General features: G+C 39.1%; 1 long non-coding RNA gene and 1 pseudogene across 2 annotated transcripts in view; one reads left to right on the top strand and one right to left on the bottom strand.

Annotated features, from left to right (window-relative positions):
• Window positions 1-23,034, top strand: part of LOC306643258 — a 193,018-nt gene that overhangs the window by 69,528 nt on the left and 100,456 nt on the right. The gene's annotated exons all lie outside the window — the stretch shown is intronic.
• LOC306642590 (KH domain-containing, RNA-binding, signal transduction-associated protein 1-like) lies at window positions 9,093-16,671 on the bottom strand (annotated as a pseudogene). The gene is made up of 2 exons: window positions 16,588-16,671; window positions 9,093-10,387 (listed from the first exon to the last, which is right to left on the bottom strand). The product of its transcript is annotated as a KH domain-containing, RNA-binding, signal transduction-associated protein 1-like (transcript).

Genomic DNA, 23,034 nt, shown 5'->3' on the forward strand with positions numbered 1-23,034 from the left:
TGTTTTAGTTCTGTACATTCTGAACTCCCTTTCTGACATTTCTTCTGCTGTGTTGTCACTGGGTTTTATTGATATAGTATCTTGGTTTGTTTGGGATATTTTCTTCCCTTGTTTTCTCATATTGGTCAGATGTCAGTGGGACTGTGTGATATTGCAGATTTCCTCTATTGGCCTATAGTATCCCTGTAGATTTCCAGTGTATCACCTCCCAGCCTTCAGTAGCCTGAAGTCTTGGAGGAACTTGACAATGCAATACTTCCAAAGAAAGCTGCCCCTAGCCCACTGCTTGTTCCAGGGCTTGGAGCTGGCTCTGTGTGGAAAGGCTCTCACTGGGCAGACTGCTCTGAGAAGCTGGCTGTGAAAGGAGCCTGCTGCTGGAGTGAGCAGGACTGCTTGGGGAAGTCCATGGCTGCCCTGTCCTGGTCCCTGAAGTTGCCTGCGGGCCAGAGCTCACCCTTGGCTCCAGGACTGGAGCTGGTTTTGTGCAGAAAGGCTCTCACTGGGGGACCTGCTCTAAGAAGCTGGCCATGTGGGAGGAGCCCACTGCCAGAGGGAGCAGGGCTACCTGGGGAAGTCTCTAGCTGCCCTGCCCTGCTCTGATAAGTCGCCCCTATCTGGACCTGCTGCTCAGGCTGAGCTTCCCCTGGTGTGGGAGTCTCACCCTGTAGCTCTATTTTAGTCAGAGTCTCTCAATGCCTCCCCTTCTTGAATCCTGGGTTCTGGAGCAACAGGAAATGCTGTCACCCTGTAGTCCGCCGTCTTGGATCACCCCGTGGAAAGAGTCTCATTACAAAAATTTTTAAAGAAAAACATTTTAATCCATTGTTGAAATTTTCATCATAGTAAGCCAAACATGCGGTCTTATCTAGGATAAGCAAGTGGTCTTTGACAGGAGTGAGACTCTGTAGTCATTTCTAGGCATTCTCTTTGGCTCTCTACTCACTGTTTTCTAGAAATGAGATCATAAACAATTCCTTGCCATCCTTTCAATTTTCTGATATTCTGAGATTCTTGGCAGCTTCTCTGACATTGCTCTCCCAACCCTTTCAAAGACTTTGAAAACACCTTAATCCACTGCATTTTATATCTTTTCCTGATGAGAATTCCTAAGATTGGTGCCTGTTTTCCTTTGACCAAAACTTACTAATAATGCATGATCTTTGTTAGTTTATCTACTTTTTTGCCCAGATTATTAATCAGGGACAATGAAAGAGCTGACAGTGCTAATAACTTATATCAATTACTTTACACTATTGATTCCTACAAAATTGTGTTCAATCATAATCCCAAAGTTACATTCAGGCCATCTGTTACCAAATAATGCATTTTCTTTGTTTTTGAGGTATTTAAAAAATTATGAGACAATACTAAAGTACTTGTGGTGATATGGGATATTAACAACTTGAAGTGGATTTTAAATAGTTATTAACAGGTACTCATAGAGAAAACAGAATAGGTAGAATACATTTGTTTAGATACTAAGACTACAGCGGTTTTTAAAAACCTTTTCCTTTTACCCTCTTGGAGACTGTGGTCTAGAGAGATACAAATCCCTCACTTTCCAAAGATTTTCTTTCTCTTGAGTTCATTTACATTAACGTCACTTGATAATTTTCACAAATTTTCTTTCTTTTTCACTCCTGTCTACATGCAAATACCAGAAAAATACTGTAATTCATTTTTATTCATCTTTTGATTCACATCCAGGAACAGCTTCTGAATGTGCCCCTCCATGTTATACTCTATAGCAAAATATTTAAGACTCTTTGCAATTTAATCCAATATCCATTAAAATTTATACCAAAGTGATAACTAACATTTAACACTGTGTTATGAGACATGTTCTTTAATTAATTTGAAGTCATTTTCTTATAGCTGACAATAAGCATATAAGGTCTATAATCTTAAGCTCATATTTTTTTTTCAGATAATGAAATTGAAACTCAGAGAACTTGTATCATCATGAAATTAATGATGATAATTAATTCTGGATATGGGATTTAAACCTAGTGCTATTTGATTCTAGAAATGAAGCACTGTAATAAGCTAAGAAATGGTCCTCAAAGATATAAGATCCTAATACTTGACACTTGTAACTTACTTTATATGGAAATAACTATTGAGATGGGATTTACTGAACAATCTTCAGATGGGACAATTGTCCTATATTTTCTGGGTGGACCCTAAATGCAATCACAAATATGATGATAAACAAGATGGAGAGGCACATTTGACAGAGTACACAGAAATGAAAGGAATGTGGCCATTATAAATCAGTGAATATGGGTGGCCACCAAAATGGAAAAGGCAAAGATTCTCCTCTGGAGTCTTTGGATAAAGCACAGTCCTGACAGCACTTTGATTTTGGCTTATTTATTCTGATTTTAAGACTTTTGTCTTCAGGGTTGGGGAAAAACACACTTCTGTTGTTTCAAGCCACCAAGTCTGTGATAATTTCTTATAGCAGCCAAATAAAACTCATAGAAGCATTGAAACTTTACACTGTCCTCTGCAGACAAGTTCTCTGATTCTCAAAGACAATTCATTCTGAAAAGGAATTAGAGGGTGATGACCACAGGACTTGGATTTAAGGGGATTACTTTACTATCTTTTGTTTTTCTTTTTTTTTTTCTTTTAGTTTTGAGGATTGAACTCAGGGCACTCAACTACTGAGTCACATCCCCAGCCCCGTTTTGTATTTTATATAGAGACAGGGTCCCACTGAGTTACTTAGTGCTTCACTTTGCTGAGGCTGACTTTGAACTTGTGATCCTCCTGCCTCAGCCACCTGAGCCCCTGGTATTACAGATATGTGCCACAGCACCCAGCAAGGGCATTCCTTTCAAGACTATAGAAGTCTAGGTAGAGAAACCTAAGGGAAATGGTATACCTGAGACTGGGAATAATCTTACAAAATATGATACCAAATCAGAGTGGAAACCTCAAGATTTAGTTCGGTAAAATTAACCCTGAATATTATTTTAGATTTTTCAGTTTTCAAATACCAAAAGAAAATGTGGTCTTTGAAGTCATGGCAAAGCAATTCGAGAAAAATACTGATAACTGGCTGTCCCTGAAGAAAACAGTGGCCATGCTGTAGTAAAGCAGGTTAGATGAGTGAAATTGCAAAATTTGCTGATGGGTGAATAATGAAACTGATGTGTGATTTAATAAAACAAGCAACATAAAAGCAGATGCATAGTCACATGCCAGGCCTTTGCATTTGACAGATCCTAGAGAGTATTCTTATCAGTAAGTGTGAGCAACAGAAAGATTTCACCATTAGTGTAGAGGTTTTTACCACTTAGAGCTAGAGATCTCTGAGCACCAAGAAACAATTAATTAAGCACAATTACATCAGTAAAAAAATATTAAATTGGTGTTCACTCTGGCAGCACACATACTAAAATTGGAATACAAAGAAGATTATAATGGTCCATGTGCAAGGATCACACAGATTCATAAAGTTTTCCATGTTTTTTAAATGTCAGGTCACATTTGAAAGTAGTTAATGAGTCACTTTTGAATTCTGAACTCAGACTGTAAAATGAAAGAAGAGCTTAGAATGAGATAATCCAAGCTCTGAAAGAAAATAATTGCCAGCCATGATTCCTATACCTATCAAAGCTATCTTTCAAAAAGGAAGAAGAAATAAAAAACTTTCCATGACGAAGATAAACCGGCAGGCTTTTCTTCAGGGCAATCCAAAATGGCAGACTAGAGGGTGACTGCATCTCCAGTCGCTCCAGAAATCAGGATTCAAGAAGGGGAGACATTGAGAGACTTGGACTAAAATAAAACAACGGGAAAAGTATCCCCCACCCAGTTAAGCTCGGGTTGGGCGGCAGGCCCGGATTTGGGCAGCTTGTTAGAGTAGGGCAGGGAGCTAGAGTCTTCCCCAGGCAGCCGTGCGCACTTCGGCCGTGGCCTCCTCCCGCAGGGACAGATTCTCCAGCTTCTCCAGCTTCTCAGAGCAGGCCGCCCAGTGAGAGCCTTTCCACACAGAGCCAGCTCCAAGCCCTGGAATCAGTAGAGGCCTAGGGGCAGCTTAAGAGAAGCATAAATCAGCAAGATATAACAATAAAAAATATCTATTTCCTGAACATTAGCTCATCCATGAACATCAAACAAATTCTTCTCAATTCCAGAAATCAAATAGACCACAACACAATAATACTAGGCGATTTTAACACACCTCTCTCACCACTGGATAGATTTTTCAAACACAAATTGAATAAAGAAACCATATATCTTAATAACACAATCAACAATTTAGACTTAACTGACTTATATAGAATATACCATTCAACAAAGAATGAATACAATTTCTTCTCAGCAGCACATGGATCCATCTCTAAAATACACCATGTTTTATGCCACAAAGCTACTGTTGGCAATTACAAGAAGATAGAGATACTACCTTGTACTCTATCAGATCATAATGGATTGAAATTAGAAATAAATGACAGAATAAAAAACAGAAACTTCTCCAATATCTGGAGATTAAATAATACACTATTATATGATGAATAGATATGTGAAGACATCAGGAGGGAAATAAAAAAAAATTCTTCGAAGTAAATGAGAACAAAGACACATCATATCAAAATCTCTGGAACACTATGAAAGCAGCACTTAGAGGAAGATTTATTTCATGGGACACATTCAACAAAAGAAGTAGAAATCAACAAATAAATGACTTAACACTACTGCTCAAAGCCCTAGAAAAAGAAGAGCAAAACAACAACAAAAGAAGTAGAAGACAGGAAATAGTTAAAATCAGTGCCAAAATCAATGAAATTGAAACAAAAGAAACAATTGGAAAAATTAACAAAATAAAGAGTTGGTTCTTTGAAAAAATAAGCAAAATTGATGAACCCTTAGCCACACTAACAAAGAGAAAGAGGGAGAAAACTCAAATTACTAAAATTCGGAATGAACAAGGAAATATCACAACAGACACGAGTGAAATACAAAACATAATTAGAAGCTATTTTGAAAATGTATACTTCAACAAAACAGAAAACCTCAAAGACATCAACAAGTTTCTAGAGACATATGAATTACATAAACTGAATGAGGAGGACATACACAACTTAAATAAATCAAAAGAGGTCATCAAAAGCCTACCAATAAAGAAAAGTCCGGGACCAGATGGGTTCTCAGCCGAGTTCTACAAAACCAATAAAGAAGAGCTCATCCAATACTCCTCAAAGTATTCCATAAAATAGAAGAGGAGGGAACCCTCCCAAACTCATTCTATGAAGCCAATATCACCCTAATATCTGAACCAGACAGAGGCACATCAAGGAAAGAAAATTTCAGACCAATATCCTTAATGAACATCGACGCAAAAATTCTCAACAAAATTTTAGCAAATCGCATACAAATATATATTAAAAAGATAGTGAACCATGATCAAGTGGGTTCTATCCCAGGGATTCAAGGTTGGTTCAACATCCGGAAATCAATAAATGTCATTCAGCATATCAGCAGACTAAAAGTTAAGAATCACATGATTATTTCAATAGATGCAGAAAAGGCATTCGATAAAATACAGTATCCCTTCATGCTCAAAACACTAGAAAAAATTGGGGTAGTGGGAACATTCCTTAACATTGTAAAGGCCATCTATGCTAAGCTCATGGCCAATATCATTCTAAATGGTGAAAACCTGAAAGCATTCCCTCTAAAAACTGGATCAAGGCAGGGATGCCCTCTTTCACCACTTCTTTTCAACCTTGTTCTTGAAACTCTAACCAGAGCAATTAGACAAACCAAAGAAATTAAAGGGATATGAATAGGAAAAGAAGAACTCAAACTATCCCTGTTCACTGATAACATGATTATATATTTAGAGGAACCGGAAATTCCACCAGAAAACTTTTAGAACTCATAAGTGAATTCAGTAAAGTAGCAGGTTACAAGATCAATGCTCATAAATCCAAACCATTTTTATACATAAGTAATGAGTCTTCAGAAAGAGAAATTAGGAGAACTACCCCATTCACAATAGCCTCGAAAAAAATAAAATACTTGGGAATCAATCTCACAAAAGAGTTGAAAGACGTCTACAATGAGAACTACAGAACACTAAAGTAAGAAAGAAAACCTTAGAAGATGGAAAGATCTCCCATGTTCTTGGATAGAGAGAATTAGTATTGTCAAAATGGCCATACTACCTAAAGTGCTATACAGATTCAATGCAATTCCAATTAAAATCCCAATGATGTATCTTACAGAAATAGAGCAAGCAATTATGAAATTCATCTGGAAGAATAAAAAACCCAGAAGAGCTAAAGCAATCCTCAGTAGAAAGAGTGAAGCAGGGGGTATCACAATACCATATCTTCTATTCTATTACAAACAATAGTAACAAAAACGGCATGGTATTGGTACCAAAATAGACAGGTAGATCAATGGTACAGAATAGAGGACACGGACACAAACCCAAATAAATACAATTTTCTCATACTAGACAAAGGTGACAAAAATATGCAATGGAGAAAAGATAGCCTCTTCAACAAATGGTGCTGGGAAAACTGGAAAACCATATGCAAAAGAATGAAATTAAACCCCTATCTTTCACCCTGCACAAAACTCAACTCAAAATGGATGAAGGCCCTCAGAATCAGACCAGAGACCCTGCATCTTATAGAAGAAAAATAGGTCCGAACCTTCAACTTGTTGGCTTAGGGATCAGACTTCCTTAATAGGGCTCCCATAGCACAAGAAATAAAAGCAAGAATCAATAACTGGGATAGTTTCAAACTAAAAAGCTTTCTCTCAGCAATGGAAACTATCAGTAATTGAAGAGAGAGCCTACAGAGTGGGAGAATATCTACCATTCTTACTTCAGATAGAGCGCTAATTTCCAGAATATATAAAGAACTCAAAAGCTCTACACCAAGAATACAAATAATCCAATCAACAAATGGGCTAAATAAATGAACAGACACTTCACAGAAGAAGATGCACAAGCAATCAACAGATATATGAAAAAATGTTCAACATCTCTAGTAATAAAAGAAATGCAAATCAAAACTACCCTAAGATTTCATCTCACCCCAATTAGAATGGCGATTATGAAAAACACAAGCAACAGTAGGTGTTGGCGAGGATGTGGGGAGAAAGGTACACTCATACATTGCTGGTGGGGTTGCAAATTAGTGCAGCCACTGTGGAAAGCAGTATGGAGATTCCTCAGAAAGCTTGGAATGGAACCACCATTTGACCCAGCTATTCCACTCCTTGGCCTATATCCAAAGGATTTAAAATCAGCATACTATAGAGATACAGCCACATCAATGTTCATAGCTGCTCAATTAACCATAGCCAGATTGTGGAACAAACCTAATGCCCTTCAGTTGATGAATGGATAAAGAAACTGTGGTATATGTATACAATGGAATATTACTCCACCATGAAGATGGATAAAATTATGACATTTGCAGGCAAATGGATGAAATTGGAGAATATCATGCTAAGTGAGATAAGCCAATCTCAAAAAAATAAAGGATGAATGATCTTGCTGATAAGAAGATGAAGACATATAATGGGGGGTAGGAGGAGTTAGTGTTAGGTTTAGGGTCAGGTTTAGGGTTAGGGATATGGAGGGTGGTAAGAATGGAGGAAGGAAGGACTGTGTAGAAGGAAAATTAGGGTGGGATGGGTGGGGGAAGGGAAAGAAATAACAGAATGAATCAAACAACATTGCCCTATGTAAATTTATGATTACACAAATGGTATGCCTTGACTCCAAGTACAAATAGAGAAACTACATGTATCTCATTTGTTTAAATAATAAAAAAAATAAGAATAATATAAAAAGAACTTATGACCATACAAATGTGTTTTAAGACTTATATTATGTACTAATTGTTGTTTTAACCAAAAACCATATTTGGATATATATTGTCATAACAATAAAGTCCCCAACTGTGTAATTAAACATTAAAAAAGGGAGTAATTAGACTCATTTTTGTTTATGTTTAGATTATAGACATGCATTGAACTAATAAAAGTTAAAAAAAAAAAAGGACTAAACTTTTTTGACAAACTGCTGCAGATATTTTGCCATAAGTTTAAGCTACCTATTTAGGCAGACTTACACATGTAGCATTTAATCTTCCAAGAACAAAATAGAAGCATGGTACAAATCCAAGTAGGACTTTAACGTATGTACAAAGTGAATTTTGATTCCTTTTTCATTCAGTTGCAGTGTCCCTTTGTCTATCAGGCTAGTGTTGAGACATACTTGACTACCTTGGGAACAGTTCAATATTGACAACTGTCAACTAAATAAAAAAATTCAGCTTTTGGCCCCAGTGTTCAAATGAGCTTTTTGTGGAGTGCAGAATCTCAAATGGACAAAATACTTTTATTCTTCCTGAATACTGCAACTTTAATTATTAGTACTACTACTGAAAGAATGTAGCTAACAAACTCTACGTCAAATTAAATTTAGATGGCCAGCCCCTCTGCCCCAGTCAACCTCTTCAAAACTTACTCCCCACCAACTATCGCTCAACACTGTATGTCTGGGGCTAGATTTCAAAACCCACGTAATGGAAAAAGTCAGTTTTACAAACTTAATTTTGTTCTTTTCTGTTTTAAATCAATTAATGTTAAAATTGCATCAACTATTTAATTCATGAGGATCTTTCATATTAAAATTTAACTTAAGAATCAACCACCATGTGCTTTTAAAGAAAATATTTCTAGAGACACCTGAGCTCACTTTTGCATGGTGGCACCTACTGCTGTTAATGTTAGTGATTTTAAATCTTAAACAGCCGTGAATTTTGAAATGTAGCCTAGTTTGGGATTCTGCAACTATAACTTTATGGGATGCTTCAAATCAAAACTAAGAGAAAGTTAACAAGTCTTTACTTCAGAACCTTTAAGCAAGCATTGCCACATTTTTTTTTTTACTCAACTTCTTTTTTATTATAAAAGTTACACTTATATTTAAGCAACAAAGAAAAAAGCATCTACACACTTAGAAATTAATTTGATATTCCTAAATCTATTTTAACTCATTTTAAAATACTACATACAGAAGCCAGAATGCAGGTGTTAAGAATGGAGGAAGGTGGGGAGAAGGGGACCAAGAGGAAAAACACTTAGACAGTTACTTGTCTGTTGTGGGTAAAGCAACAGGAATCCTGGGAGACACAAGAAATCAGTAACAACTTTGCTCATAACTGATATTTTCCCCTCCTGTTTGTTTTTAACAACGTCCATATGGGTGCTCTCTGTATGCTCCCTTCACTGGCCTAGCTGGAGGGGCCTTCAGTGATGGCCTGGTCCCATTCCAGTCATCTTGGCCATAAGCTTCATAAGAATCTTGAACCTCCCCATGTCCATAGTCATAATATTCTGAGTCCCCTTGGCTCTGGCTGTAATAGCCTTCGTAGACTTCACAACTCTGTTCTGCATATGTATCATCATATCCATATTCTTCATCTGTTTCTGGTGCAGGGGGTGGAGACAAAGGTGTTCTCTGGATGCCTGCTGTCCCGCCCTCTTGGTGCTGGAGCACTCCTCACAGTAGGTGGGGGTGGCACTCCTCTGGCACAGTGGCACCTCTGGTGATGGCACCTCTCACTAAGATACCAGCACCAAAGCTCCCCAAGGTGGTCCAACACCACAGCCCCTGGGAACAGGTGGAGGTGGAGGTGCAGCACCCCAGCCTCTCACTGGCACCCCATGTTCACAAGGGCTCAGGTACTCCATTCAATTAGGACAGCTCTAGAAATTGCTACTGGCAGATATCATCCATCATATCTGGTAGTAAAAATTTCTTTGCTTCTTCCATGGCATGGGTCATAAGAGCATAAGCCTCACATGGGGGTCCAAAGATTTGAATGAAGACATGCAGATACATATTCACGTGGGCATACCTTGAGTCTCCACCTTTGGGAAGCTCGTCTTCCTTGGCTTTGTCTCTCATTGAGCCCTTTCCCAACACAGAGATCTTTGCACAGTTTCTTCCTGCAGTCTTTCCATCGTATTCCCCTGTGGTCCAAGAATCTTCCCCACGAAATTGAACTTTGGGTACTGCTTGACAGGTATCAGCACCCGCTCTTTCAGCTACATGTTCTTATTAGAAAATAAATCCAAGTAATTATCCTCATCATCCATTTTACAATCCCTTTCTGAATCGTCTCAATTTCTGCCGTCAGAAGCTGCATGGCATGAGTGAAGGACGGGTCCAGAGAGTCCTTCTCAGTCATGAGTTTGGGCAGGTACTTGTTTTCCAGTTCCATCTTGACCTTGGCCATGGCCGAGGGCGGCAACAGTGGTGGCGGCTGCATGTGTGGTGAGGCCCGGGCGCCTCCTCATAACCCCCTTCGCCTCCCCGGGTCAGGTGAGGCAGCGGCGCCTACCGAGACAGCCTCTGACGCGCCAAGGAGTGGGCACCTGAGGGTTCATGGAGCAGCTGCGGCCGAGGACCAGGACATGCGCGCAGCATGATCTTCCAGGCGCTGAATTGTGGAGGATGTGTGAGCGAGAGAGCGAGCTAGGAAGTGATGGCAGAGGTCCCAGCGGCGGTTGACAGGGGTAGGAGAGTGGGAGGGACAGCGAAGGAAGCTGACCAAGTGACCCAGAGAAAGAGCACCGGAAATGACCAAAGCTTTATTTTTTGATTTGGAGGAATAGAGGTAGGAGGGCTGCTTGTTTTTAAGACTCAGAGATAGACTTAGAATTTGGACCAGAATTCATTTGGGTTTCTACCTATTTCCCCTCCATTGCTCATGCTGCTTTACTAATAAATATGCAATGTTTTTATTGTTGTTTAATTAGATTTTCCATAATCTCTCCAAAAATAGAACATTTCTTCAGCATTGCTCTGCTCTAAACTCTGCTAAATACTGTGCATAGACAAAAAAAGATGTGTCCTGATCTTTATTATAACATCTATTTTTTTTCATTATTTAAGTGCTAAGAAAAATCAAACTTAAAATTTTTCAAGTACTGACAAAGAGCCACAAAGTAATTTTTTAAACCCAAATATATACCATTGGAATTTATTTGGCCCCTTGTACCCCTCCATCAACATTAATGATTGATTCATCCTTCTATTCTAAGCAGTCATAAATATAGTGCAGCCTAAATTCACCATTACATTCATCTATTCTGTCTCAGTTGTTAAAAAATATTATTAATTTTCCAACAAGATTCAGCTGGATCATGTGGCATACCTGTAGTCACTATCAACTCATTAATCATTGCTGAGCATTGCACTTAAAATGGTTGAGATTTAAATAGTCATGTGAAAAATTATCTGGGTGAAGCTTGGGTTCTTTCTGTAGGTCAAGACCTTCTTTCCTATGGTATGAAGCTTTCTTATGTGTTTATTTTTAAGTCATTTCCTAACTGAACCCACACATCTGCCCTCAGTCTGCAAAGGAAAACCCAGAGCAGGGGCATCTTCCAAGAGCTACAAGAAAGGCAGAACAGACAATGGCCAATATTTGGACTCTGGTGTTTATGCAGAGCCCAGATGTTTGGCTCTCCCTTATTCCCTCTGCTACTTCTGTCCCTCTCAGGTATCATGGCTCTCATGTAGGGTTCTTATGGCTACCATTGGCTGATTTTAATTAGTGTGTGGTACTAAGCATCATTACCATGTTGGTGGTGTTTAATTTCAGTGTACTCAAATACCATGAGCTGAAGTCACAGCTCATGACAGTCATAGGGAAGCTATTCTTGAACTAAGCAGGGAGATAATTAGAACAGGCTGGAGTAGAGATTGTTTGTGCCAGCCTTTCCTGTACTCTGGCCCAGCCAGCCTCTTTTGGTGTCATGTCTTTCTTTCTTTGTCTTATTCATTTTCTCTCTACTAATGGTTCCTTTGAAGCAGGCAGCTAACAAGGATAACAATGTTATGAGCAAGAAAAAATAGCAAGTAGAAATGCAAAATGTTTGCCCTGAGAAGGTGCCCCTGGTGGGCTTAACATGACAGTGGAATAAAAACAGAATGAATTTCCCAGAGTGGTAGTGAATGTGCCTTTATGGCTCACCCCACAAGAAGGAAAACAGAGCTTTCTTTCCATTGTACTAAAGAAAGAGAAGAGAGATGCAAATAGTAGTTAACCCAAGACCAATGATAGATATCTTTTGAATTCACTTTAGCAAAAAGCATTCATCATAGGCAGTCACCAGACATATATTGGTGACACTCTGCCAGCTACACTAACCACCCCTGCCAGAGGCAGAAGTAAAGTACAAGAAGTTTTGGTTGGTAAACAAAAATTTTACTTTTTGTACCCATAACTCCTATAATATTTTCTAGGCCCCAGCCTTCCACTGATTTTTAATAAGACCAACTGATTTTCCAAACCATATGGAGGCACCCAGTCTGCTTCCATGCTTGAGTAGTTTTGGGTAAAAGTAAGTCCTAAGGGAAAAAAAAACAAAACAAAACAAAAAAAAAAAAAACAACCAGACATAGTGATAGAGAAGAAATAAGGGGAGAGAATGGCCAAGAAAGGCCTCTGTGAAAAGGTTAAATTTAAAATGAAGCGTGAAAAATGAGGAGCATACAGGCTGAGAGCCAGAGAAGGAAAGAAAACAGCAGGTGCATATCTCCTGGGTTGGAAAAGATCAAGGAGTGTTCTAGAAACTGTCAGAAGACCAGGGAGGGCTGAGGAATAGTGACAAGGGGAACAGGAACATGGAATGAGGATGGAAAGTTAGCAGATGGTCAGGAGCCAGATCCCACATGATGTTTAAGGCAGGGTAAGAAGTGTTTCCTAAGCAAAGTTGGAAGTCATTCAGAGATTTTAGCAGGGGAAAGACATGAATCCATTTTGTCTTATTTTGCTTCACGAAGATCAGTCTCGGTACTATCCAGTCAATGGCTTGAGGGAGTGGCATGGGAGGACAGAGTGGCTGCAGGGACATTGGTTAGATAGCCACTGCAGGAACCTGGCAGCAGATAATGATGACTTAGGTTAGGATGCTTGCAAGAGGAGATGGTAAGAGTTGGAGGTACACTGTGGATATAGAATCAACCTGATTCTTCTCATAGACTGGAGTTCGGGAATGAAAGGAAGGTCAGAAATTAAGCCTAAGAAACCAAGTTTCTACCCTCCATGAGTGGGTAGTGATGCTTTTTAGCTATGAGGTTAAGACAGGAGGAATGACATTGCATGGGGAAGAAAGAGCTTGGGAGCAGGAGAAAATCAAGAGTTCATAGGCATCCAAACACAGATTCCAAAGAGGCATCTTATTAAAATTATCATGTATAGTCCATTACATAGTGAACTGTGTGAATCTGCACAGAGATGAGAGGTCAGTGGATGAAGTTATAAATGTAGGAGCTTCCCAATATAAAGTCACTAAGCTGGTTGAGCTCACACAGGGAGGGTGTGGGATAGGTGCAAAAGGTGGATGGAGGAGGAGTCTCACCTTCATAATCAGAAGGAAGGGTGAGTCAAGGCAGGGCCCCAATCCAGTGTGAACGGAATTGAAAAGAACATGGCCAAGGAGAATGTGCCTCAAACTCCAGCATCTAGTGTCTACCTGGGAGGCCACCAGGTCCTTGAGAGGACTGAGCAAAATAACACATAGCAAAACATTTTGGCAAAATACCACTTATCATTGAGTATGTGATAGAATTACTGCCTTATTCCCTTATCTTTTACTGATTTGTGAATTTTGTGCTTTTCCTCTCACTATAAGGCATGTTCCTAAGTTCAAAGCTAACATTTGGCTCATTGATATTTCTCTGGCTCCTAGAACCAGTGTTTTGAATGTCTGACAGAGCAGCTTTATTTTGCCACCTTCAGGAGGATAACTCCCAGTGCCTCCTTCCCGTTGACTTCAGATAGACCATTGTTCCATCCTTGGTGCTGCTGGCAGTTTCACATTTGCAGGGCAAATATCTGAACTGTAATTCTGATGAAAGAACACAGCAGAATATCCTTTTCTCAGATCAATATGGACAGAAGAGGTGCTACTCTGTTCAGGATGGGTTTTTCTACCTTAGCTGTGGCAAGAAAATTCAAAACTATACCCAAGACTTCGAGTACTCACTTGGTTAAAAGAAACGAAAGAGTTTACTGAAACTCTTTCAGAGATCTGCACTTCCCAATATTCTGTGTGGGGAACATCCATAAGACACAATCAGAACAAAGAACAAAATCTGACCTTTCTATCATTCCCAAACTCCAGTCTATGAGAAAAATCAGGTTGATTCTATATCCAGTGTACTTCCAACTGTTACCACCTCCTCTTGCAACTATCCTAACCTAAGGAATTTTTTGTTCAATCAGAACAAAGTGAATGTTACTAAAATTTTTCATGGGAAGAAAAATGAATTTGACTTTTCCTCTATCAGGTTGGTCTTACCTTTTTTTTCAAAGAAGATTTTTCTTTGCTTCTGTATTGTTAAGACCAAATATGACCTCAAGAGTAAAATCATGAAAGATACTCTCAGTGATGTTAGAAGTCCACCCTTTCTTCTTACAGACTAGACTTCCTTCTCTACTTAACTGATTTTCAGGAAATCTGAGACAAGAAAATATTAATCTATATTGTAAATGGTAAAAACACAACATTTTTTAGTAGACTGTACCCACAAAACATACTTTGGGAGGATGCACAAAACCCTACCCACTCTCCATCAAAAATAAAACCCAGGACAGTAGCCAGTATAGGAAAGGGCTTGAGTTAGAACTGTAAGTCATGTGAGCAGGTCATATATGAAATCTCTTCAGATATTATAATCAAAGAGAATTGGGTTCTAATTCTGACTTACTGACTCCAAATAGGAGTGGATGATTATATATAATGGGGGTGGGGGGTGAGGTGAGAGAAAAATGGAGGAACTTTTGATTTACATAGAGGGAAATGAAAGGGGGTATGAAAATGGTGGAATGAGCCAGACATCATTACCCTATGTACATGTATGATTACACAAATGGAATGAATCCACATCATGCACAATCATAGAAACAAAAAGATGTACCCCATTGGTGTACAATGAATCAAAAAGCAGACTGTAAAAATTAAAAAAAAATTCAGCTTTGGGCAAATTGTTCTCTATGTCCACTTATTTCCTCTTAGAGATGGTTGTGAAGTTTGGACACAAAGTGCAAAAGAGCTGGCACTTGGCATGGCAAAGATGTAAAACACCAATGCCTAATTCCACTCTGCTGTGCCTATAAGAACTCAGAAAACAGAACTAGAGCAATAGCAACAGGTAATATTTCTAAGCTCAAGTCATATGTCAAGAATTACTGTCATTAAAATTAGAACATTTTCTTAAAGTTTCTCAGTAGAAAGTGATGGGACTGGAATTCAGACTCAGGCATTTGGATCCCAGAGTTCTTGCTCTTCCTTGCTATGTGGCACTGCCTCATAGGTATAAAGAAAAAATATAAGGAAAACAGAATACTTGGGTTTCAGTTTTTGTTTCTCACAAATTCAGTTATATGGCCATGGGAAAATCATCTGATTTCCTTGACCCTCAGTCTTCTGAATTTCAAATGGAGACATTGGACATTATTGGATGTCTCAGGTCATGTTTCTCCTTTAATTCTCTGGTCTTGTGATGTTATGCTTGTTTGACTCAGCTGAAGGCACCCAGCTTTTCAAAACTGGTGAATCCTATGTATGATTGGACAGAAACTGTGAAAGTTGGTAAGATAAACCAAGGTTTCAAACATCATAAGTGGTCTAAAAACAAATAAAACAAAATAAACCACTATTTCTACCTTGAACTCTATGAAAGAAAGTGGTATTTTTCAGAAGTAATAATGAAGAATTCTATATGCCTTCTTCATCTCATTGTCTTGATAGAGTCTTCCTATCCAGACATTAAAAATTCTATATAATAAACACTAAGAGAAAATAAATGGGTCTGAGAAGGTAAGGGCAGACCCAGAAACCAGTAGAAACCACAATCATAGCCCACTATGGTGACAGTCATTACAGAGTCACAGCACCTGTGGGTACACAGGGCCCACACTGCCTAGAAAACACAGCTGCCATGTGGTAAAACCAGGGACAGAAGTCAAGGGTCTAAGGCTGGAAAGCAGATCTTCGCTTCAGACTTTCTGTTTCATGGCATCAAGTATGAATCAAAGAGCAGATTTTCTTGATCTAACATGATTAGGTATCAGATTTTCAGGTGTAGAATGATGGTGTCTCCTCTTCAACACTAATGATTAAGTGCCATCTGAAATGGCTGACAGAAAGCCCTGTCATGACTGCAGTCTAAATTGTTGAAGCATCAGAATTATATGGTGCTTTATTATCTTATGGAATACATAGCCCTTGGGTACTCCTTTGAGTTCAACTAAAATGACAGTTTAATTCTCAGTAAATGAGTGCTAATTAAAATGCTGGGGGAAAGACTCATAATTGAATAATGAGAATAATGCAGCATACATTTGTTTAAAAGTTCCTGTAAACTGTATTTAGGGATCAAACAATGGTCTCAAGGAGCTCAGAGGCAAAACCAATGCACTGCAGAGCCTTTAATACTCAGTGTGTGTGAGTATTAAATCTGTCTAAATCTGCCTCTGGAGTAGGAATTCGGTTTGAAAGCTACTGCAGGAGTGTGATTCTTACCTCCACATTTATCTCTTGCAAAATGCTTTCGAGCATGTTCCTCACTCCTAGATTTTGTAAAGTGTCAGCTGGAGTAGAACCCATGGTCTTGAAATCCTTTTCTGACTTATTCTTGGACAGGTAGCTGTGATCCACTTGATCAGTGGATTCAAGTCTCTAGAATGCAGCAGCAGCCTTTGACATAGTAATGCTTTCATGAAACCACAAACCTAGACAGTGCCAAGATTAGAAGTCTTTGGAAGGAAGCAAATGTGGATGAGTGGAAAGAGCTCTGAATTCCAATCCTAACTTTGCCAGTAATTCTAGCACAGTATGTAAATAATTTACCCCAGATTCTCACATTTAGTTAAACTTGTTTGGAAGATGAAATGAGATTATACATTTAAAAGCAACTTGAAAAGGAAAAAGAAATGATATAAATGAAGTAAAACTCTGAAAATCAGTTTACACTTGTATAAATAGACAGGCCTCAGATTTACTTTCCTAATTCAGATCACAGTAGAATCAATACATTTTAACAAGGCAGGACTGTAATGGGCAGGCTCATTACCATTGTATATTATTAGGAAAATCTGTATTATCCTAAAGTATAAAATGTAACCTTAATCCCATGATGCTCAATTTATGTTTGCCCCCACCCTCTGCTGTTGGGATAATTGGATTAACTTTCATGCTTCTCAGTTTCTAAGTTTCTGTTCTCTTTTCCATTCCAGTGATTGTTCATTTCAAAGACTTTAGGATTGTATTGAATTCAACCTATTCACGAAGTTTCTGTCCTATGGGAAACTCTATGGGAAAAATAAATTCTATAACCTCCTTCTATGCCTAACAACTTTTTACAGTGAGTAAATTCTGTACAATCTGAATTCTTTGATTGTGAAAAAATGTCCCCAGGGCCACCCATTGAGAGGCCTCCATACACTTCCTAATTCAACACAGTTTAGAGGCTTGACAGCTCCAGCAGAGCTGCTTAGACACCCCCTTATGAATATGCAAAGACAATCTTACACTTACAAAAGAAACTGATATAGCAATTATGGTCTGTGGTTAATCAAACCTCTATTCACTTCCCTCTGCTTTGACAACCTTCATCAAGAAAACATGTTGCTAAGCAAACTTAGCAATAAGGACTTGGTTCCCTTAAAAAATGATTGCCTAGAGGGCGCTTGCTTAGAAGATCCAGGCTGGGCTTTTTCTTTAGCTTCTAATTTCATTTCCTGTAAAAATCCAAGCTCATCATTCACTTAAAGGAAGATTGGAAAGTTGCTCACACATTCCTTATTTAAACAAGTTAGAGTTTACACGCACTCACAAATGAAGATACACACACACACACACACACACACACACACACACACACACACAAACCAGGTCCTTTCTTCCACTTGCTTTTGCAACTGCTTCTTAGAAAACATCCAAGCTTAGGCCAAGGAAATGCATAAAAGAGAAGCTGATGATGTTCCAAGCATCTTGTGAATTCCCAACTTTCATTGAGCCTTACATAATGTATCACCAATATTCATCCTTTCATACACATCTATCTTAGTCATTCCCACCTCCCCCAGGAAACATGATCAAGAGAAAACCTAAAGGGCATTATATGGCAAATTCTGAATGGAGAATGCACAGGGATAAAAATTCACCTCCTGGCTTAGTAACTGATTTTCAGAGTGACCTTAAAAGATCACTTAAAACAATATATGTCATGGATTCCATAGTTTCCAAATGGAGAGAAATACTTCATGACACAAGAAACTTACCTCTACAAATAGCTTAGGGCATTTTTTAAGCTTCCTAGATTGTCAGATCCCAACTAGATTAGTCAAAAACCTCTTTGTAGGATTTAGGCTCTAATTTCCTTCAGAAGGTAGTGGGCTAGTGGTCTACATTTCCCACTTCTGGCAAAAATTTTACTTTTCCACTGAGGAAAGAATTTAGGTAGATGCGGTAGAACCCAGGTATGTGGAAATTGGTTTCTGACATTAGTAATCAAATATGTTAACCTCTGAGCTAAAATATTTATTTTGGAAAAATACCATATTACATAATGGATACAGAATACAGGTTATTTCATATAATGTTCACATTTAATTGTTTTAAGCCAAATAACATTGCTTTTGCTCCTTTCTCAGTTTTTTTCAGGCAATAAACTTGATCAGAGAATGATGTGTTTCCTCTTTTTAGACTCTGTATTTTGTCTGTTTCACACCCAGCTATCACAGGGCCAATTATGTTCATTATATTTTCTTATTTTCTGATGTGATCTTGATGCTTTGGTATTTGAGGGCCTTCAATACCTGGAGTCATACTGTTCCTCCCAGGACTAGGTCTGAAAGATAGTAAACAACTTACTTGGGAGCATGTCTCTCAGACTCAAGCCAACCATACTCTTATCTAACCCTTACATATTAAGTCAGCATTTCCCTACCTGAAATCATCCCAAGGCCAGGTGCCAGCATTTAGAGACCATCTCTGTAGTAAAAAGGCCCCCAAATTATTCAAACTAGCCAATCATAAACTTCTGCCCTGACCTCCCTGAAAACCCCTTAAAGTCTTTGATCCATGCCTTCCCTTACCACATTCTGCCCTCTGACCAACACTGGCATGCTCCCTGGGAAGTGTAAGTGAAACAAATTGTCTTTCCATGGCATTAGTCTCTGTGTCACCACCTAGTCACCTCCATCAATTGACACCCACAGGTTCAGATGAGACCTGTGTCTATTTTCTGTCTAGTTGGATAAGGTGTTAATATCTTCTGATAGAGCACAAGAAATAGCAACAGATAATTGTCCTCTCTCTGAGATTTTTCTTTCTTTCTTTAATTTATTTGTTTATTTTTGGGGACAGGGATTGAACCCAGGAACACGTAACCACTGAGCCACATCCCCAGACCTTTTTATATTTTATTTAGTGACAGGGTCTCACTGAGTTGCTTAGGGCCTCACTAAGTGGCAGAGGCTGGCTTTGAACTCACGATCCTCCTGCCTCAACCTTCTGAGCTGCTGGGATCACAGGCATGCACCACCATGCCCAGCACCCTCTGAGATTTTTAATCCCCACTCAACTCTGAACTTCTTGAGGTAACTGGGCAGTACTGAACTCTGAATCCCTGGCACAATTTAGAGTACATGTGAGATTTTTATTAAACTATATAAGTTCATAAATAAGAAAATTGCTCAAGTAATATTTTCCATTAGTGTGATGGTGGCAGTAGGATAGTCAGGGCTATTCAAAATATGGTCCAGAATCATCTAAGGACTTGTTGGAAGATGAGGACATGAGGCTTGAATCCTAGTCTCTTGACCAGGCCCATTAACTTTCCATTAAACAAATGGGCACCTTTAGATAAGAGAACCTCCATTTTGTTTTATTTTTTTGTTTTGCTTTTGTCTGAAAAGCATCATTCTTGACTTCAGTGGTTCTCCTCAGTCAACATGAATCAAATGATGATTATAAGAAGTGAGGAATTCATGCCAAAGACTTAACATTCATACTTGCTCTGAGCACCTGTATTTCTGATATTCCAAAAACTTATCAGTTTCACCATCACCTGGGATGAACACTTGGTGCTCAATCCATCTCTATGTCAGATACACAAAGTCAGTTCCTCCTGCAACTGCTTTGCCATCTGATCAACATGATTGATTTATTAAGATTTTCCAGTAAGGAGATGAATTAACCTTTGAATCAAGTAGAGTGTGTGCATGTGCACTTGCATGTTCCCAAAGGATGTGTTCTCACATGCATGTGTGTTTCAATGTTTTGGTTCTCTATTGTTTTTCTTTATTCAATTAAGTCCCTCATTTGCAACTAGCCAAGTGTGACTTCTTAATGGTATGGGTCACGCATGCTCCTCAGTCAACTTGTCATCTTATGCCCTTATCTTCTTCTCAGAACATTTGTAGGAGACATCAACCTGCTGCAGCTACATGTTATAGAAAGGTTCTTAGGAAACACTTATGGATTTTTATTTTCTTCCATGAGTAACACCCACATAAGTACCTTCTAATGAATATTCAGGAATGAGTTCCTGGGGAGCACTAGGACCTGCTTAGTGAAGGAGCACTCCTCTGATAATAACTGATGTGAGTCAAAGTTTCATCTAAGCCTTCAGTGAAGTTTCCCATTCACCCTTATTTTTCAGAAGTGACATTTCTGGCATTTCTGTCAATATTGTTCCCACAGCTCCTGTGACAGGACTAAAACTCCTCAAGGGTAGTGAGTGATGGCATATTTTCTTTCTTTCCCTGTCATCTCACCCATTATTTTTCCTAAGCACATCAGGAGAAACCCAAGACAGATACTTTTATGAAGGTGACAATTCAGCCTGTGATTGAGTAATTAGCTCAAGCTCAGTCTCCCACTGCTCAAAAATCCAGAGTTAACTGAGTGCCACTGGCAAATTTGGTGGAAACTTAGCTTTCGCAGAACCACCTCTGGGCCTCAGGGAAATTCACATGGTCTCCTTGAAGGGCAGAGGTTCACTTTTTATGGTGTCAATTATGTCTCCCCTTGGCTTCATGGCCTACATTTGGGCTGCCATGGAATTCATTAATCTCCTTTGTTGGCCACCATTATCATGACCCTATCCTCTCCTAGGAGACTCCTGAAGCCACAGTTACATTGGTCTTCATAGGATCTGGCCTACTTCAAAGTTTCCATGGTATAAGTTTTGAGCAGAAATGAAAGAAAACACATAGAAGAAGAGTTCTTCTCTCTGACAGTAAAATGGCTTCATAAAGTGCAAATAAAATGGCTTTTTTTTCAAGGTCTTTTATTGTGCCCTTGATGTGAACAATATATCATTTGATTTTATTTTTCAATTACTATCATGAAGCCATGTCCCTCAAAGAACAATTTAAATAAGAAAACACTTGCCACTGGTTTTCTTTAACTCTGGATCAGACAACAGTGTGAATGTGATCACATCCAAGCCGAGAGTCCTCTGCTCCGCTTGCCCCAGGGATTCTGGGCAGGAAGAGGGAGGACCCCTCTCCTAGTGGTCCTTGCTCTAGGGCCAGCCATCAGAACTACAGCTACAGCCTGCACATCCACTGCTCCTCCTCCTATGAGATCCCAAGGAAGCAAGCCTCCAGCAGCCTTCTCAGCTCAGCCCAGGTGCTACAGAGCAGTTTCCTTTCAGATTCTTTGTTAAGGGGGACTTAGCCAGATTCTGCCACAGAAATGAGAGTGAGTCCTCTACAGCTCTCCAGTGAAGTTTCCAAATAAATCACAGAAACTAAATTGGATATAGTAAGTGTCTCTCCCAGCTAGCCATAGGGAATTAGTGACTGACAGCAGGTGGTTCAGAGTGATTTTTCATAATATTCATGTCATGTTGCTTAAAGATGTGAAAAAAAAAAAACAACAAGTGTACTGGCTTCTGGTGTATGACAAACCAGACTGCTGTTGGATCATATTTGACAGACAGCTGTATCTGGATGTGCTAGGGAAACCCTTCTCAGGCAATCAAAGAAGGTCAGCAAAAATTTGCCAGACTAGCTAAAAACTGATGAGCACCTAATTCTGTGAAAATCTAGTGGCAAGCTATGCACACTGTTGGTTGTTTCGTAGACATGTTTGTTCATTCACACATCCCTCATTCATTAGATATCCAACAACTATTTAATCAAGCTCCGTTATTGTTTGGATATGTGGTGTCCTCCAAAAGCTCTTGGGCTAATGCAGAGATGTCTGGAGGTGAAATGATTGGATCATGAGAGCTACAACCTAATTAATCCATCCTAGTTTGAATGAAATAATTGGGTGGTAACTGTGGGTATGTGGGGTGTGACCAGGGGATGTAGGTAATACGGGGCTCTGCCCTGGAAGGGTGTCTCTTCCATGAAGCCCCTTCCTCACTCTCTGCTTCCTGGTTGCCATGAGGTGAGTAGATTTCCTCCTCCACACCCTTACCCCATGGTGTTCTGCCTCACCTTATGCCCAGAGCAAAGGAGTCAGCCACCTATGGACTAAGAACTATGGAACTACAAGCCCCCAAATCAATTTTCCCTCCTCAAAGTTTTCTTGACAGGTATTTTGGTCATAGTGATGCAAAGTGTTAGTCATAGTGATGACTAACACAAGCTCTAATCCGTGCCTATCTCTGAGGTAGGTGATAGGCTCCATCCTGGCCAACACAAAACCTTTAGTGACCATGCCTATACATTCTCATGCATCAGTTAGAACTTTTCCTGAAAAACATACAGAATGCAATTCTTGCTAATAAAACAAGATTTTCAATAATATTTATTTAATTTTAACTGAATATTAATATGTAGAACAAATGAAGATTGTATACCCTGAATTCAAAGTCAAATATAAGTTTCTGTCTAAAACAAGAATACAGCCCACATGATTTAATCTCTCTCTGGTTTTCTCACTAATCATCACTTCATGCCTTTGCAAGAGGAAATCTATAAAACACTTGATTCCCATGACTAGAAA

Source organism: Sciurus vulgaris (genome assembly GCF_902686455.1).
Source record: "Sciurus vulgaris genome assembly, chromosome: 13".
NCBI lineage: Eukaryota > Metazoa > Chordata > Mammalia > Rodentia > Sciuridae > Sciurus > Sciurus vulgaris.